The 20,034-nt window shown below is 39.5% G+C and overlaps 1 protein-coding gene, 1 non-coding gene and 1 pseudogene across 3 annotated transcripts in view; 2 read left to right on the forward strand and 1 right to left on the reverse strand.

Moving 5' to 3' along the window:
• The window catches only part of LOC101429609 (monocarboxylate transporter 1), a 66,662-nt gene that overhangs the window by 12,729 nt on the left and 33,899 nt on the right, over nucleotides 1–20,034 (forward strand). The window lies entirely within an intron of this gene.
• Nucleotides 2,144–2,691, reverse strand: LOC101432863 (vacuolar protein sorting-associated protein 29 pseudogene; annotated as a pseudogene).
• On the forward strand, nucleotides 5,194–5,329 carry LOC111760032 (small nucleolar RNA SNORA38). The gene has a single exon (XR_002793835.1). It is a non-coding gene; the product is annotated as a small nucleolar RNA SNORA38 (small nucleolar RNA).

A 20,034-nucleotide genomic window follows, 5' to 3' on the forward strand; every position in this document is an offset into this window, starting at 1 on the left:
AACAGCTCCCGAGGCGGCTTGTGCCTCCAGTGGAGGATGGGCACCGGCCTCTGCAGTGTGGAGCCTCTACTTAAGAGTTTACTCTGCAGTGTGGAGCCTCTACTTATGAGTTCTCTCTGCAATGTGGAGCCTCTACTTATGAGTTTTCTGCAGTGTGGAGCCTCTACTTATGAGTTTTCTCTGCAGGTGGGCAGGCTCCTCCTCCCATTCCTGCAAAGATGTTGCATGATGCTCTTCTGGCCTCCTGAAGCCCCCAAACAATTGCAGCTCGCTCCAGAGAGCTCTGGGTGTTTACTGACTGCCCTGTAGCAGGAGCTGACTCCAGGAGCTCCTTACTCTACCACCATCTTGCTGGTTATTCCTAACTTACTTTCAAAACTAAATCATAAATTCTGACCTCAAATTTGAGAGGGAACAAAGTGCATTTGCATATGCTAAGGGAGAATAAAATGATTTTCACAAATTTGGCAGAATAATTTTCCTTTGCATTCAGTGAGTACATGTTTATGTAACTTAAAATTACTATCTCCAAAGGTATTCTATTTTAATTGCCACAAGTTAAATGGAACATTAGATGTCTTTGAAAAAATTTCAGACCAATTGCAGGTTTACAAAAAAATCGTACAGAAAATACTGAATTCCCATATACTGCCCTCTCATGCAATTTTCCCTATTAGCATTTTGCATTAATATGGTATATTTGTTGCAATTGATGAACCCATATTATAATTATTAACTAAGGTACATAGTTTACATTAGGGTTCACCTTTTGTGTTGTAGAGTTCTATGGTTTTGTTTTAATTTTTATTCTGGAAACATATACAGAACAAAATTTCTGATTTTTAACCACTCTCAAATATACAATTCAGTGGTATTAATTACATTCACAAGGTTGTGCCACTATCACCAACTGTTACCAAAAGCTTTCCATCACACCAAAAAGAAACTCTGTACCAGTTAAGTATTAAGTCCTCATTCCCCACATCTGCCCTGATAACTTGTAATTCTTGTCTCTAAATTTGCATGTTCTAATTATTTCATGTAAGTGAGATACAATATCTGTCCTTTCATTTAACATGTCTTCAAAATTAATCCATGTTGTTGCTTGTATCTTCATTTTTATGGCTGAATATCCCATTGTGTGGGTATTCCATATTTTGTTTTTCCATTCATCTGTTGATGGACAGTTGGGTTGCTTTCATCTTTTAGCAGTTGTGAATAATGCTCCTATGAACATAGGTCTGGAAAAAAACTGTTCAAGGAACAACAGGTATCTTCAGTGACTTAGGGGATTTTTTTAACCTGCTTTAGGTACCTTCATATCAGCAAAGTACTTGAAATTAGATGCAAGCCTTTATTGTGCTCAACTGCAAAGACCCCTAAAGAGATCGATGAACTTCAGATTTGAGATGCCTGCTGTGTACATTAGAAACACACATTTACTTCAGCCTATTGTGGTTGTGAAATGCTATTGTTTGTATTTACTTCATTACCTAGAAAACCACTTGCTGAAGTAGAGAGCGGAGTAGTATACTATCCAGGAAAAACACTTTGTTTGAAAATTGTACAGTTCTAATAGAACGTAGATGATTATCTTAATAACAACATAGTGTAAGATTTAGTCCATCAGCATTTTAAAAGGCCAAGTTTCACTATAGTCTATTTTGAGGTAATAATGCTGACTTTTTTTTTTTAATGAAAGATAAATGTTTATTACTAGAGAAGAGAAAAATGTATACAAGAAAGTGTATATTCTAGTGTCTAGATTTGGATCTCCCAGAGTTTGACCTCTGTTAATCATGAGCATATTTCCAGTCTTCCCTTAAATGATCTTTTTATAAAATAATATATCCCAAACAAACGAACAGTCTATATTCTTTCTCCTCTGCACTAATTTTGAAATAAAGTTCCAAATAACAACTTCCAAGATATATCCAAGGATAAACTTTCTTAACATGTGACCATTTACTATGTGGTAGATATTTATCATAGAAATAATATACTGCAAACTAAATACATTCTTACAACTTACGGTAACTAGGGGCTTAACAGAAGAAATTATATTTTACTGCAAAATATTATAAAAGTGATACATGGCTTTTAAATGTTTAATTTCTTGTTTGAACAAGAGAATGGGGGAAAATCAAGGCAGGCCTGGCTTTAAGATTTTTTTGTATTTAATCCATTCTACTTTCACGTCATCTCCATAAGTGACAACTATAGAAGCCTGGATAGTCATCAACACAAATGAAAGAATAATGTTTGTTTCCAAGGCATTATATGCTCCAGTGGCAGACCCTGGGTTAATGTAGAATTTATTTTCACACTTAAATGCTTCAAATTTGGGTGTGTGTTCCGAGATAAGAATGTACACATCAAACTGCCTCTGTAATAGGGCTAAGCTGGCCTTATCTCCCCATGGAATCACTTGATGTCCATGGAGCCAACCAATTTTGAACTGTCCGACAGTCACAATTTTCTGTTCGGGATAACTTAAGTTCTCATCAGAGTCTCCTCTCACAGTAGGCACATCACCAGCCAGAGTCTTGAGGTAGTGCTAACTTTCTTTGGTGCAAAGATTTCCAGTGCAGAGAATGTGCTGGATCTTTGCCGGCACCAGCAGTTTTTTAGATGTAGCTGGTGTGGGATGTGCAGATCTCCTAATACCACCACCAGGCAGCGCCCGGCCATCCTGTCACCCGGCTCAGCGCAGACACCACAGCCGCCGCCGCTCTCGTCCTCAGGCACCCTGACTTCTTCTTTCATACATCTTTTAGTGTCTATGAGTATCTCCTAAAACAGCTTTCTAAATAATTTCAGAATGGTGAATAATGCTTTAATGACAGAGAAACAATACTCAATTTTAATAATCTTCTGTTTTTTTCTGATGTTAGTAAAACAAACACAGAAAACAATGTAGTTCTTAATTTGAGGTAATAAGAGTCAAAGGTAGCAGTGATGATGAGGTTCAGACTCATTCAAGGAATATTTATATTTATTAAACAATTACCTGTATACAAGGAATTACTAGAAAGAGATTTAAAATATATATATAAAAATCTGGTTTGAAACTTAATAGAATGAAAGCTTTGAAATAAAATGTTAGATATTGCTATGTTGCCTCTATTCTTTAAAACTTAAGATATTTTTATGTAAAATTAAATATAATGTTAATTCTGTGAGAGAGTTGCTCAACTCCTCTTTTTATAGTAAAACAAAAGCTTCAGATTCGTCAAATTTTAGAATAAGGTAGGTCATATATTAATAAATTGAAATGGCCCACTTAGGTCCTGCCTTGTTGAATATATAATATGGATTGCTGCACAAAACAGAACATATACAGTTATTCTAGAATATAACCTGGAATTCTACCAGTCAGAACCCTCCTTTGAAGGACACAGTGTTAAATTTCCCTTTCTTCAGTATTGTCCTAATTGTGTAAAATATGAACCGGTTCTGTGTTTGAAAACTCTTGCTCAAGCCAAAAAGTAAACTAACATGTGGAAAGGACTGGACTTGGTCTCAACGTAAATAATAGCCAGTTTTTCAGTTTGTGGGAAGAAGACAAAAATGAAGCATTGAAGAAGGCATCATCTGCTTGGGATGGTAATAGCTCAGAAAGTGAGATGGTCAGATAATTTCTATGTGTCAAAGTTGCATTCAGTAATTTTTTTCTATGTTAAAAAGTCCTTTTCAGCCTTTTTGTAGAGATCACTATCTCTAGCAAGTATAACATCACTGGAGGTTTTTTTTTCTGGTTTCATATTTTTCTCTGCTTCTCAAAAATTGGGAAAACCAGATGCCCTGAAGTTCACCCAATAATTGTATTTAGTCACGGGTGGGGAGAAGGTAATTTTAAAAGGAGAAAGAACAGCCTCTGTCCTTAATTCATAATCTAAAAGCACATACCTGAAGTAATTGAACGAAAATATTACTTGCAAAGAAAGAGACATACAGCTTATTGTCTTTAGCTTTTAGTGCTACACAAGAAGCATTGAGATATCGAGGAGGAATTAACTCTATATTACAAGGTCTATCCAGGAAACAAGAATATTAGCGGGCTGGAGTAGAAACCTGCTGTGAGAGAAAATTAGAGTTACAGAAATTGTCAGCTTAATGAAAAATCATTTCATTTTTGCAAATTGCCAAATGTTTCTCTTGTATCACATCGATATGTGAATTGGGAACAAAATTATACTTTCTGCCTTTGTTTATTTCATTCAGAGCTGGTCTTTAAGACTGAGGTGTCCTGAAGCAACAGTGCCTTTTGACAGCCAGTAATCTCTTTTTCTCCCCAGAGAATCATGCAGTTGACTTTCTCTTCCCTTTTCTTCTTTTGCTCCCTCCCAGGTTAGAGTGGCTGAAGCTTGGTTATGTTATAAACTGTTCATACATTCTTTAAAAGTCCCCCTACCTTACCCTCCTCTATTTGCAACTTTTACACCATGAGCCTTATTGGAATATTTCTTCTTTTTCTCCTTCCTTCTTTCTTCTCTGATTTGTGAGACAAAAAACCCTCACTATTTAGTAATAAGTGTGAGAAGTGCTAAAGCCAGAACAATATCATGGAAAAGGAAACTTGTAGACATTTTAGTGTGACTGATGTAATGAAGAATTGAGTCTACTATTCTTAAAGCTTTGAAATTCATAGAAGTTATTTGCCGGTACTTATGACCTGGTGTCGAACTGTTAGCCAACAAATCTTACTTCTCGGCCCTGAATAAACCACTACCCTGTTATGTTGGAGAACTAGCCACTTTTAATTCATCTGATATTAAATACTCTATGACCTCTTGATGTAAGAAAAAACGTAGATGTTGGTTATTGTCTATCTTAAACCATCCTGTCTTTGACATTTACTGAGAATTTTAGCACTCTTAAGTTCTGAATATTGGTGTGGTTCTCAGTCAAAAGTACTTTTACCAAATAATGTTATGAATGAGTAAAAAAAATAAGTCCTTTCTTACTCTGTGTAGGAAGTGAAAATTGGTATAATCATAAGGGCAAGTTGGCTGTATGAATCAAAAATCTTAGAATGTTGTAGAAATTCCATGTCTAAAATTTTTCCTAAATTGCTAGTTCATCACAGTAGTGTTTACAGAAGAATTAAAAGTAACCAAGGGTGTCACAACAAATAATTGTTTTAAAGACTGGTGCATCCATAGAGTAGACTGCTGCTATTCAAAAATCAAACCCTCCTACGAAGGTGTGTCTGTGGTTCCCTGTGCTTGGACATGTTAAGAATTGGAGGCAAAGAGAGGTGGACTTGGGTAAGCCTGGAGCTAGCTTGCTCAACTCCACAGGCTCAAGATCACCCTTTCCCACACAGGGGAAAAAAAAAAAAAATCAGGTTGTAGAACTAGACACGCATGTTGAAAAGTGTTTCTGATTTTAAATGAAAAGAGCAGGCTGTAAGGCAGCATGATACACTCCCATATTTATGTTTATGTACAACTATTGTAGGAAGGAAGTTTAAGAGAATTTATACCAAAATGTTAATAACTTATATGAGGATAGTAGGATGTCAGGTAAATTTTATTTTCTATTCATATTTATATCTTCTAATTTTTCTCTAATGGGAGGTTTTTCCCTTATTTTGAAAACTTGTTCTCAAAATGCTCATTACTTAACATATGCCAATATTATTATCTATTCTGTACATTTACAGATGGCTCACTTACTTTTGAAAGAAATTGCGCAGATGTGTGAGGGGGGATTAAAAAAAAAATTTAACCTTCGAGGGAGGTGGATGTGGCTCAACTGATAAGAGCATCCGCCTACCCTATATGAGGTCCAGGGTTTGAACCCAAGGCCTCCTTGACTGTGTGGTGAGCTGGCCCACACACAGTGCTGTTGTGCACAGGGAGTGCCATGCCACATGGGTGTCCCCCGCATAGGACAGCCCCACGCGCAAGGAGTGCACCCCGCAAGGAGAGCCGCCCTGCACAAAAAAAGCACAGCCCGCCCTGGAGTAGCGCCACACACACAAAATGCTGATGCAGCAAGATGATGCAACAAAAAGACACACATTACTGGTGCCGCCGAGAATGCAAGCGACTGCAGAAGAACACACAGCGAATGGACACGAGAGAGCAGACAACAGAGTGGGGGAAGGGGAGAGAAATAAATAAAATAAATCTTAAAAAAAAAACAAAATTAACCCTCGAGAGGAACTAGAACCTACAATTGAGAGTTTCTATAGTTACTAGGAACATACTTCCTCTTCTTTCCCAACCTATATAAAATCACGCTTTTTTTAAAGATTTATTATGGTTGCCTGCTCTCTGTGTCCATTCACTGTGTGTGTTCTTCTGTCTGCTTGTATTCTCATTAGGTGGCTCCAGGAACCAATCCTGGGACCTTCCAGAGTGGGAGAGAGGTGATCGTTCTCTTGCGCCACCTCAGCTCTGCTACATCTCATCTCTCTTCTGTGTCTCTTGTTGCATCATCTTGCTGCGCCAGCCTTCTGTGTTGGCCGGCACTCCTGTGGGGAGTGGCACTCTCACATGGGCTGGAACTCTGCGTAGGCCAGCTCTCTGCACAGGCCAGCTTGCCTTCACAGGAGGCCCTGGGCATCGAACGCTGAACAGCCTATATGTTAGATGGGAGCCCAACTGCTTGAGCCACATCTCTTTTCCAAATCATGCTTATTTGAATAAACAGATTCTGTAAGTTGTTGTCTTACAAGGAAAATTGAGAATTTGCTCAAGATTCAGATTAAATGAATACGACATTGAGATTGACAAAAGCAGACACTTTACGTATATGTATGTGTGTGTGTTTACACATATATACTACCATTAAGTTTGCTTGTTAGTTTGCCCATTTGCAAATATGACCAATTTCAGCAGTTCTCTATACTATTTATGAGACTTAAATACTTCTCCTTTTTAAACCAGGTACAAGATGATTAGATTTGACATTTGTAAAATTGTGAATAACAACAGCAACACCATATAGGGCTCCTGTCAAGTATATGGTGATATATTGATGGCGAGGAAGCCCTGTAGAAAAACCTAAATCAAACCTGTTTCACCAAACAAGCCAGAAATACTTATAATGCATGTTAGTTGGTGGTGGCACTTAATTCCATTTCCTGGAAATCTTTCTTAAGGCTGGATCTCTATGTCTGCACATCTCCACGTTATTTCCAATTTGTATTTCTGCCTTTTCAAAAAGATGCTTGCTCAGTTGAGAAAAAGATAGTTGGACAAATATTTAGTGAAGATTTTTTACAGAAAGCTGCCATCCATAAGGTAGAAAAGTGTCATACTTGAACAATTTATACATAAAACAGGAGTAGACAGAAGGTGTCAGAAAGCCTGAAAATTAGGAATTATTAATTGTTTATGCTGAAGAAACCCTCCCTTTCAACCTTCAACACTCCGTTCTGTCTTATTTTAGGTGCTGAAAGAGTCCTGAGATCTAACACCCTCCATTTCATCACATATCCTTTAGCACATGATAAATTTACTTGAAACAGAGCTGACCTTTTCTAGATCGCAGTAGAAATGAGGACAGTTATAAACGTTAGATTTCATTTGTTCATGGTGTTCTGCTCTCCTGACAGATATGGGTTGTGAGCTCCTTTCTTGGCAAAAACTTGAAACAAATTCTTTAGGGTAGAGAATATTCTCTAAAGATACATATAGTATTTGAGACTGTAACAAAATGTGAGAAGAATTGCGGGGAATAACCTGGAGAGGCCAAAGGACTTTTTTTTTTTTTTTAAACAAATCGATTTTATTGACATGTATTAATAAAGCATACAATTCATCCAAAGTGTACAATCAGTGGTGTTTGGTATAATTACATAGTTGTGTATTCGTAACTTCAATCATTTTTAGAGAATTTTCATATTTCAATAATAACAAAAAACAGACAAAATTCTTCACATCTCAATCTCTCTATGCTTCCCCTGCTGTATGTAGCTGCTATTTCTGGCTATTCTTGCATATTTATTTTTTTAAGTAGTTTTGAGATATAGTCACATACTGTATACTCTATCCAAAGTGTATAATCAGTGGCTTTTAGTATAATCACCAGGTTGTGATTTATCACCACAAAAAATTTTAGAACAATTTCATTATTTCAAAGAAGAAATCTGTACCCCTTTGGCAGTAATCTCTCAATCCCTCTCTCCTTTCTCAGCCTTTCATAACCACTAATCTAATTTCATCTTTATAAATTGATTTATCTTTACATTTTATATAAATGGAATCATACAATATGTAGTATTTTGTGTCTAATGTCTTTAACATGTATCAGTTCAGTTTCAAAAAAAAAACGGTCTAATATACACAGTTTTACCCATATATTTTGCCTGTGATTTTACTGTGCTATACGGTCCCATATTGCATTTTTTAGCTTTCCTTTTAGTAATAAACATGACCTTGGACTTTCCCTTAATCCACTGTTATACCCATAAATAGTACTGCTAGTTTACAAACATGTTGTACTTTCACCTTTTCTATTCGTTTCCAAAGATTAACACACATCCTTTTTACCAATTTTGTACAAGTTAACCCTCAGTTCTCCATTCTCTAACCTCATTCTATTTTCTGGTGACTTATATTCAGGTTATTAACTATGAGATTACAGAATATATTTAGTTCATAGAAGGGCAAGCATATACAGTATTTATCTTTTGTGACTGGCTTGCTTCACTCAGCGTAATGTCCTCCAGGTTCATCCATGTTGTCATATGCTTCACGACTTCATTTCTTCTTACAGCTGCATAATATTCCATCGTGTGTATACAACACAGTTTGTTTATCCATTCCTCAGGTGATGGGCACCTGTGTTGTTGCTATCTTTTGGCAATCATGAATAACACCGCATTGAACATCACCGTGCAGATGTCTGCCTGTGACACTGGGTAGTGGAATTGCTGAGTCTCTTGGCGAATCTGTATTCAACTTCTTCAGGAACTGCCAACAGTCCCACCAACAGTGAATAAAAGTTCCTGTTGGGAAGCGGACTTGGCCCAGTGGATAGGGCGTCCGTCTATCACATGGGAGGTCCCGGTGAATCCTAGAGGAAAAAATGAGAAGAGAAGATAAAAAGAGAAATAGATATAGAAGATCACACAGTGAGTGGACACATACAGCAAAAAAAAAAAAAAAAAAAAAAGCCGGCGGGGGGAGGGAGGAAGGAGAGGGGAAGAAAAAAAAAGAGACACAGAGGAGAGACCATAGGAGATGCAGCAGACCAGGGAGCTGAGGTGGTGCAAGATTGAGCACCTCTCACTCCAAAAGGTCCCAGGATCAGTTCCTGGTGCTGCCTAAAGAGAAAAGCAGACACGGAAGAACACAGAGAGCAGACTGTGAGCACAAAACAACCGGGGGTGAGAGGTTAGAAATAAATAAGTAAATAAATCTTAAAAAAAAAAAATCAGAGTCAGCCTTAGGCTGTATCGCCCCCACCCCTCACCTTTCCTGGTAGCTGCTTGCCCCAAGGCCTGAAAATTCAGGTGTCTGTAGGTTGGGGTGGATACCAGCAGTTGCAGCTGCAGCTTTTAACTCACAGTTTTGTTGTCATGATTCTTTGCCTTTGCTCCTCTCTCTTCTGCATGGTGTGTAGACTTCCTGTGGCATCCTAAACCCTGGAAAATGCTTTTCCTGGCCGTTTCTGCCTGTCCTCCCACTATTTTTCTGGGAGAAAAAAGAGTCTCATGTCTTTTTAGCCTGCCATCTTCCCAGAAGTCCTCCCAAAGGACTCTAAAAGGAAAGGACATTATTAGCTGTTTCGTTCTATAATAGAATTATTGCATAATTATTTTCTTTATAACTGACTAAATTATGAATTCAACATCCTTGATCAAAATTATTTTAGTAAATGAGAGATTATATTTAAAAATTATAAAAGTTTAAACATTTTTTATATGTGAAAATACATATAAAGGGAGTGGATGTAGCTCAGTGGTTGGGTGCCTTCCTCCCACTTATGAGGTCCCCGGTTTAATCCCAGATACCTCCTTTAAAAAAAATACATAAAAATATAGTTTATTCTGTACCATCTCCTACCACCCTTTCTTTATACATAGGCACAGCTTTTTCTGTAATTAATATATCAAAGTTAGAAATGAGAGTTGCCTGTAGCACTCTCATTGTTACAAATATTGCCTAAGTCCCAGAGATCAGATATTTGAGTGCAGCAAGATGATACACAATCTGAACAGACCAATAGTTACTAATTTAGTCACTTTGGTGATTAAATAGAATTAGTGGTTTAAAACAACAGCCATTCTGAAAGTGTGGTTTGTGGGCCCTTCTGGGACCTCAAGACCCTCTTAAGGATCCTTAGCTCCCAAATTAACTAGTCATTAAGAAACTATGATTTATCAAGTTTTGGCATAGTAGTAATAAAAAATATACACAATTATCTGAAAAGACTAATAAAATACTCACTGTTCAAGCTGTGAAAGATCACCTTAGACCAAAAATTTTGAGATCTGTCTTAAAAAAGAAACACTTTTCTAGGTATTAATAGATTGGTATAACCATATAAATAACTAATTACTCAATTTCTGGTAACTAAAATATCGATATTTTGAGAGATAAATATGAATTAAGCACAAACAAGATGTAAAATCAGTTTTCGTATATTCTAAAACACTTATTTAAACATTCTAAATGGTAAGGTATTAAATTCTCTTCAAGTATAATATATTTAACTTCTTGTAAAGTGGGTGGGATTTGCTGTGAATGATAGGGGATGTGCACAACAGTTGGAAATTTACAGAACGAGGTTTACATTTTGTTTTTGTGGGGGTTTTTTGAGTTCTTTATGTGCGGTTTGAGCAAAATTATGCATTTCACAACTCCTGTTTGACTAGCCAGATACAGTAGTTCTATTTCCCCTTTCATGGGGGTTTTCTGTTAGGTTTTGTTGTTTCAGTCCTCTCTATTGTTTCAAAGTGGTAAAGAAGGCAAGGAGATTGTCTAGACCTTGAATCTTGGAGGTTGCCCTGGGGCAGATGACTCTAAGCCACAAAGCTGGGCCAGTTGCAAAGCGAAGTAGGTATGAGCTGCTTGAGTAACAAGAGCTTCCGTAAATCATTCTCTCTGGATGTGAATGTTTCCATGTGAATTTGAACCCTAAAACTGGTCTCTACTTTAGTAACAAATTTGTTTAAAATTACTGATTTTAGATACTTTCTGCCTCTTTTAAGTTCACAAGGTGGTCATTGTCATTTTAGGAAATGGCAGTGGCTTTGTTTTAAATGTTGATAGGGAAAGAGGACATAATGAAAACTGCTTCCAAATGATTTTGTAACTCTTCTCTCTCGAGTCAGGGTGGAGTACAGGGGCTGGAAACATATAGAGCCCAATTTTGGCATTCTAGATACAGTGAGAGATCTAGGGAGAGTCATGACCCAAGTGTGACCCAAGAGAGTTTATACCTGAATGTGGCAAAAGTCCAGCATCTTTGTTTTAGATCAGAGATCAGCAAACTTTTTCAGTAAATGGCCTAAGGTAAATATTTTAGGCTTTTGGCCATATGGTCTCTGTCCTAACTATTCACTTCTAATGTAATGCAGGAGCAGCCATAGACAATACCTAAACAAATGAATGTGGTTGTGTTTCAGAGAAACTTTATTTACCAAAAAAAAAAAGCAATAGGCTAGGGTTTGCCAACTTCTGTTTTATTTATTTTTATTTTTTTTTAATTCTTAAAAGATTTATTTATTTATTTCTCTCCTCTTTCCCCCCACCCCTCTGCCCCAGTTGTCTGTTCTCTGTGTCTATTTGCTGCATCTTCTTCTTTGTCCACTTCTGTTGTCAGCGGCACAGGAATCTGTGTTTCTTTTTTTTGTTGTGTCATCTTGTTGTGTCAGCTCTCCGTGTGTGCGGCGCCATTCCTGGGCAGGCTGCACTTTCTTTCGCACTGGGCGGCTCTCCTTAGGGGCGCACTCCTTGCGCGTGGGGCTCCTCTGTGCGGGGGACACCCCCGCATGGCACGGCACTCCTTGTGCACATAAGCACTGCGCGTCGGCCAGCTCCACACAGGTCAAGGAGGCCCAGAGTTTGAACTGTGGACCCCCCATGTGGTAGGCGGACTCCCTAACCACTGGGCCAAGTCTGCTTCCCCCAACTTCTGTTTTAGATAAAAACCATTGGAATATAGGACTATAGGCCCTACTTTGTACAGAGAACCATATTGAAACCAGCTCAAAGGAAAGCAGAACTAAAAGAGAGAGAGAGCTCTGAAGACAACTTGTGTCTTTTCCAGATGAATTAACTATCACAATTTCTGAGAGTTATGAAAAAGGGAGAAAAATTAGAAAATCCAGAAGGTGATTCTGTCACCACTGTCATTGCCAAGAAAAGTTAGGGTCATTGTTTCTCTCCTTTGACTTTTACAGGTAAATTGAAGAATGCTCTCATTTTCCTATCACTTTTTTTTTCTTGTAATCTCTTCTTCACTTTTTAAAATTTAATACTTTTTATATAGTTTTTTCTGTGCTTTTGCTGTAAACTATTACAAAATTGTTGTTGTCAGCGGCAGTAGAAAAACATTCCTGTATTTATATTATTAACTACGGTCTTCATCTACCACCAAAGTCACTATTAAACATTCCCTCTGTTATCCTCCAGCTCTTCTCCAACACTAGCCTCCCTAGACTATTCGTTTCAGCCACAGTCACATGCGTGAGTCAAGAGTGTGTTGCCAGTGGTGGTTTTTCCAGGTTTTTGGCTATGTTATGAGAAGGAATTCAAAGACATACCAGGTTAAGCAGGCAAGTAAAGGGTTTATTGAGAAACAAGAGAAAGCCAGAATACAGGAGATTTGAGTGCGGGCATGCTCCAGGGCGAGATGTGCACTTGGGTTGGGGCTGCAGCCTTTTTAAGACTGGCCCTTTCTCCTCACCCTTCCCCATGTTAAGGAGGGTTCTTAGCTATTTGCTGTCCTGATTGGTTGCTTTTCTTCCTTCCTATAGTTTTATACTATAGACCACTCAGGTTGCACCTGTTATCTTTCAGGGAACCAATGGGGAGGCTTTCCTGTTTGGAGTTGCCCAGAGCTTTTTTCAGCCCCCGAGTTTCAAATGGGACCTCATGACCAGGTTTTTGGTGAGCTTAGATATTGTCATATTAGATATTATCATATTCATTAGATATATAGGTACAGCACTTTAATACAAATCAATACTAATCAGTTCTAGATAGGTACACTAGTTATATTTCCCCTTTCATGGGCATTTTCAAAGTTCTTTGAGCTGCAGTACATATATCTAAGTTCCAAGTTTGCAATGCCATATATTTTGTTTCTCCATAGGAGCAATCCATAATGCCAATTGAGTTTGTTTAGGTTCTACTCATATTACTTTGGTAATTATCGCTCCACTTGATATATTCTTCATACAGCCAGCATCCTGCAGCACCATTGGTCCTAGAGAGAGGCTCCCGTGCTTCAGTGGCCTGTGTATATGGCACCCTTCAGTACCATGAAACAGCCAGTCGGGGGGCAGTGTCCATTGTAAATCTAGTGATAGTGCCGCAGGAGTCTGAAACAGCAGCATATTTCCATCTATTTCAGGAGTATGACCAAGAAATGTGTGATAGATGCTTTTATTGTTTTAGGGGTTATAGTGACTGATCTAGCCAGTAACTCAAATCTTGAGGCCCCATGCAAGGAAATGGGGGCCTGGTTTAAATACGTAAGAGAGTTTAACGATACTGAAGTCTATCCCTTTTAATTTTTATATACTTTCTCAATATGTCCAATCCAGTTTATAACATAGCAAATAAACTTAGCTATTTTCAGTACTTTCCTTTTCACTTCTACACTTTTATCATGGTTAGGTTAATTAACAAGTGTTCTACTTTAACAGTACAGAAAAAGCTTCTTTCTCCATTATTTTATGAAAACCTAAGATTCCCAATGGAATCAAGATTATCTTCTCCCTCCCACCAACTTAATAGGCAGATCAAGGTGGCCTCTGACAGGTGTCTCTTTTATGAAGTTACTTTTTGTTATCAGTATCAGTTTAGGTTTCTATTTAATAATGCCTTCCTGGAATTAGCCATTTAAATACTTTAGTTTAGAAAATGCTTTTACAAACTTCCTATAACTAACCATAACCACAAAGACTCATTATTTTACCTTTAAATAAGCCTATTAAATTACAGTTAGCAGAATGGAATTTACTTTTTTTTTTTTTAGTTTTTTAAAAAAATTTGTTTCTCTCTCCCCCCTCATTGTTTGCATTTGCTGTCTGTTCTCTGTATCTGTTTTTGTGTGCTCTCTGTGTCTGCTCATCTTCTTTTTCTTTTTTTAGGAAGCAAGGGAACTGAACCCAGGATCTCCCATGTAGGAGGGAGGGCACCCAATTGCTTGAGCCACCTTCACTCCCTGCTCGACATGCCTCTTCATTGTGTCTCCTTGTTTTGTCAGCTTGCTGTCGTGTGCATCTTCTTTAGGAGGCACAGGGAACTGAACCCAGCACCTCCAATGTGGGAGGGGGGCACCCAACTGCTTGAACCATATCTGCTCCTGGAATTTACCTTTATCCATTTAAGTCTTACCTTACATTCCTCATTCTACTTTTTGAAAACTAGTCATTTCACTTTAGGACAGATCTATGTTTTCTTCTTTAACTTAATTTCATTAAACACAAACTTAAAAATTCTCATCATTTTAAAGATTTAATAAATATACTGCAATTTGTTTTCCTATAAGGTTAGGGAGATTCAACCCATGCCAAATAAAATTCAAACAGTTATAGTTTATGCAGGAAATGTTCTTTATCCTTCCTGTACATGAGGCTAAACACCCCTCCCCCCCCTTTAATAGATCTTCTAAAATTGTGAGTATCCTTAAAAGCACACTGACTGCCAGTTTCTGGAATATATTATAATTGATTTTTTTTTTAAATTATAATTTAGAAAAATCTTTTCCATAGCTTTCAAGGACTTTTTCTTACTGAAATTTGACAATTGGTTTATTAATTATTCTCATTTTAAGGCTGTTAAATAGTTTAAAGTGGGAAATTACAGGACAAATTATGATTCTTAATTCCCTGGCCTACTAGACAGAGTTTTAAGCTAAATTTACATTTCCCTATTTTGTCACATCTAGCCCTTCTGCAATAGCACTCTCAAAGAGAAAGTTCTAGCATGGCAGGGTAGTTCAAGGAGCTTAAGAAAAACTTTTTTCCTCTCCAAATAGATTCTGTATTCATATTTCTATATGATCTTTCCATCCTACTTAGCTTCTCTAATTTGGGCTCCAGAATATTCATTTACATATATAAGAATTTATTTATTTTAACAATTTGAATAGAGCTCTAAGAATTTTCAGTTGTTAATTTGATATTGTCATCCTGATATATGAAAATATACACTGAACAAATAACAGACACAAAGAGAGAGACACTCAAAAACATACAACTTACTAATGTTACTTATAATTTTCATTCTCTTACAAAATAAATTTAACTGTAAAATAACATTCAAAAGATTTCTTTGAAGGCTATTTCTGATTATTATAATCTGCACTCTGACCATGCAGTTTTGCACAAAATTTTGTTCTTTTAAATTATTGGCTTATAAAAAAAAAATTATTGGCATATAACCAAATTGTTCCCAATGCTTTAAAATACAATCTGCAACATTTTCCTTCACTTCAGAGCTTTTCTTATTTCCTGTTATGACTTTGACAGACCTTAAATGAGCAACACCAACTATTTTATACTCACCTAAGTCTTTGAAGTTTCAGGGAAAACTGGTTTCTCTCATGACCTGGTGCTTTCAGGGACCCTGATGTTCTAGATGGGAGGTCCCCCACTCCCCAGCCCTCAGAGATGATAGGACTGTGGCAGCCACTGGACTGAAAGAGTGAACATCCAGCCCCGAGGGTTGAGGATTCCACTTGGCAGTAATCTCAAAGGTGGTGGGTGTCCCTGTGGCTCCTGGCCGTTGTGGAGAAAATGGAGTCCACACCAGGAGGGTCATGAGAGAAAGTAGGGTTTCTCTGCCAGTGGAAGGGTAGGAGACAGGGGTCTCTGAAATCTGCATTCCCCTGAATCACGGGAGCAGAAGTTTCTATGGATTCAAAGGGGAGAATGGTTACCATCACAATGGCAAGTATACACAAGGGGGAGTGCTAATATGGAAAGAGCCATAAACAAAGATAAATTTGGTCTAGGATCACCATCACAATAATAAATATACACAGGGGTGAGGCTAGTTTTGACATAACCATAAGCAAAGGTAAGTTCAGTTTCAAATAACCATTGCAGTAACAAGTCTAGGCTAAATACAACCAGTTTCAGCAATTTTAGATATTATCCTTTTGCTGTTTTATAATACAAAGTCATCTATGTAATGATTTTGTCTTAACTCTTAAAGTTTCTAGTAAATTTTTACTTCAGAGCAAATTGGGTACTTTTATCAACTAAGCAACTAAAAATATTTTATTAGTAACGTTAATGTTCTAAATTTTGTTTTCTTCGACTTTCCAGGTAATTTCTTTTACAAATCAAATCCAATTGCAAGATAGTATTGAAATTTTTTAAAGATTCCTCTTTAGGTTACTTTTTACCATTCGTGAGCAGACAGACAAAATTAAAGTAAGCACAGATTAGAACAGAAGAAAGAATTTTACACACTTAATTAGCATAGAGAAAGACCTGACTTTAGAATTACCTTCACACGAAGCACCCGGTATCCACCCCCAGCAGAAACCTTGCCCAGAACCTCCGGCCTCCTTCCTCCGAGGAAATCCCCAGGCAGCTGCTAGGCACAGAGCTGAGCGATCCAGGGGAGACAGGTATCGAGGCTGTGCTGAGGGCTGCATCCCTTTGCAAGGGGTAAGTCCCACAGACTTTTTTGCTGGAAGGATTAGAGTGTTGCAAGGGAATTGGCAGGGAACTAGGAGGCCATTTTTAATCATGGGCCGGAGGCCTATAACAGCTTCCTCCTTGAAGGGATACTGCTTAATTGATGGCTTTTGAGGGGGTTTCCTGTTCTACAGGGGAGAGGTTTAGTAAATGGCCAAGATCTTGATTCCCCGTGCACTCCCCTTATTAGGCACGACTAAGGCAAGAGAGGTCCAGAGTAGAAGGTCAGGACTGAGTAAGTGGCTCCTGCATTAAGAAATGAACAGAGGGGAGGCAGACTTGGCCAAGTGGTTGGGGCCTCCACCTACCACATGGGAGGTCTGCGGTTCAAACCCCGGGCCTCCTTGACCCGTGTGGAGCTGGCCCATGCGCAGTGCTGATGCGCTCAAGGAGTGCTGTGCCATGCAGGGGTGTCCCCAGCATAGGGGAGCCCCACGCGCAAGGAATGCGCCCCGTAAGGGGAGCCGCCCAGCACGAAAGGAAGTGCAGCCTGCCCAGGAATGGTGCCACACACACGGAGAGCTGACACAACAAGATGATGCAACAAAAAGAAACACAGATTCCTGTGCCGCTGACAACAACAGAAGTGGACAAAGAAGACAAAGTAAAATAGACACAGAGAACAGACAGCCGGGGTGGGGGGTGGGGGAAGGGGAGAGAAATAAATAAATCTTTAAAAAAAAAAAAAAGAATGAACAAACTTACCTTCCACGTCAAGGGTCAGCGGAGGCTCCTCCTGGTTGATAGTCTGTGGTTTTGTCTAAGGGGCCATGCCTGGCCTTGGGCTCCTTCAGTCCTTTTTGGTTGTGGTGAGCAGTGCTCATTCAGTTCCCCGCCTGGCAGGTCTTGGTGGCGAGGCAGCTTGGGGCAGTCACCTTCCCAGTGGCCTGCCTCTCCACACTTGAAGCAGGGTCCTGCTGACATGGCCCCAAGGTGACAGGACACCTTTAATGGCGGCAGCTAGAAGGTGAGCCTGTTCCCGGGCCCTTTGCCTGCTCCTCCTTAACTGTTCCTCCTTAGCAGCATGGTCTCAATTACTGAAAACTGAGAAGGCTGCTTCTAAAAGGGAGTTCATAGAAGTTTGGGGACCTGTAGAAAACTTTTGCAGCTTTCTACAGATATCCAAGGCAGACTGACTAATGAAGTGAGTTCCTAGGAGGATCTGTCCTTTTCTAGAGTCAGGATCTATCAGAGTATATTTCTTTTCATTGCCTCTACCAACCTTCCTTGAAATAAGGCTAGTTTTTTTTTCCTGCTTCTGAGTAATTTCCCTGAGCTTATTATAATTTACCAGTTTGGTAGTATACTTCTTTACCCCTTTAAGGAGACATGACCCTCAGATCTACCTGTCCCCTCCTTCCCTCTTACAAAGAAGCTCTAACTGGAATTCAGGGTCCCATTCAGAGGCCACTTTCAACCATCCTTTAATTTTATTGCAGCCATGTGGTGTGGCAGAACAAGATGAGCTTCTTCCTTTTTAGACCATCAGTAGGCAGGTTGTCTCAGTTTCTGAGGAGACGCCCCAGTAGAGAGTCTGCAGAAACACTAGAGGAGCTGTCCATTATCCTAGGTGAAACATGGTTGTTAGTCTTTTTTTTTTTTTTTTTTTTAGATTTATTTATTTATTTAATTTCCCCCCCTCCCCTGGTTGTCTGTTCTTGGTGTCTATTTGCTGCGTCTTGTTTCTTTGTCCACTTCTGTTGTCGTCAGCGGCACGGGAAGTGTGGGCAGTGCCATTCCTGGGCAGGCTGTTCTTTCTTTTCACGCTGGGCGGCTTTCCTCACGGGCGCACTCCTTGCGCATGGGGCTCCCCTACGCGGGGGACACCCTTGCGTGGCAAGGCACTCCTTGCGCGCATTAGCACTGCCATGGCCAGCTCCACACGGGTCAAGGAGGCCCGGGGTTTGAACCGCGGACCTCCCATATGGTAGACGGACGCCCTAACCACTGGGCCAAAGTCCGTTTCCCGTGGTTGTTAGTCTTAGTGGCTTCCCGCTCCCAGACTGAACAGAGACTGCTTACCGTCCCGGGGATTGGGAGTCCTTCTTGCCATTCTGGTGTCGCAGGGATTGGGAGCCCTTACCCTGGATGTCCCCAGGACCTTAGAGATCTCAGGAGACATCTGGGTCTGGTTCCCAGACCAAGGCTACAAAGCCGAACTTCCTCCCTCGGAAAGGGGCTGGCCAGGGACTCTTCAATTCTTTCAGTCTACTTTTACAGAGTCCTAGGAAGTGACCATGAGAGAGAACTCATTTTATGGCTGATGCCAGAGTATAAATTTTGCCATTAAAACCCAACATTAAGAAGCCAGAGACTGATTGCTTTGCTCCTTGCAGGCAAACGGTCTTGGGGCTCCCAGACGTAATGGATTAACAGAAATTTCAGAGCCTCCAAGGTACTGGGGAAGGGACAAACTGCCAGGCACAGCCAAGAGTGGAAGTCTCAGGGGTCTCATTAACAAATACCTTTTCCTTTTATGAGGCATTCACAGACCCAACTATGAGAAGGACAACAGTAGTTGGAAGATTGAAGGTGCACTAATTTAAAGGGGTCCCCTGTTGGCCTGAGGAGATGCCACAATAAGTGGTAGTCATATTAGGAGGAAATGGTGGTAGGAAAGGTAAGACAAAAGAGGGCATGGACAGGCTCTGATTAAAAACCTAGACTCATCAGTCTTCAGTGGGTGTTGGGGAGTATTGTTTGCCTTGTTCATTCCTGGCTGGCTTACCAAAGATAACAGTGGTGGTTTATCCAGGTTCTTGGCTATGTCATGAGAAGGAATTCAAAGATTGCCAGGTTAAGCAAGCAAGTAAAGGGTTTGTTGAGAAACAAGAGAAAGCAAGAGTACGTACTCGAGATTTGAGTGTGGGCGTGCTCCAGAGCAAGGTGCATGCTGGGACTGGTGCTGCAGCCTTTTTAAGGCTGGCCTTTGCTTCTCCCCTTTCCCATTGTTAAGGAGGGTTTTAGCTATTTACTGTCCTGATTGGTTGCTTTTATTCCTTCCTGTTGTGTTATACTATAGACCACTCGGGTTGTGCCTGTTAGTTTTTGGGGAGCCAATGGGGAGACCTTCCTGTTTGGAGTTGTCTGGGGCCATTTGGAGTCCAGAAGTTTCAAATGGAATTTGTGACCAGATTCTTGGCAGACTTTTCAGCTGTAACTGTTATGGCTTTGTTCTTGGACTGGCT

The sequence above is a fragment of the Dasypus novemcinctus genome, chromosome 9 (assembly GCF_030445035.2).
Source record: "Dasypus novemcinctus isolate mDasNov1 chromosome 9, mDasNov1.1.hap2, whole genome shotgun sequence".
NCBI lineage: Eukaryota > Metazoa > Chordata > Mammalia > Cingulata > Dasypodidae > Dasypus > Dasypus novemcinctus.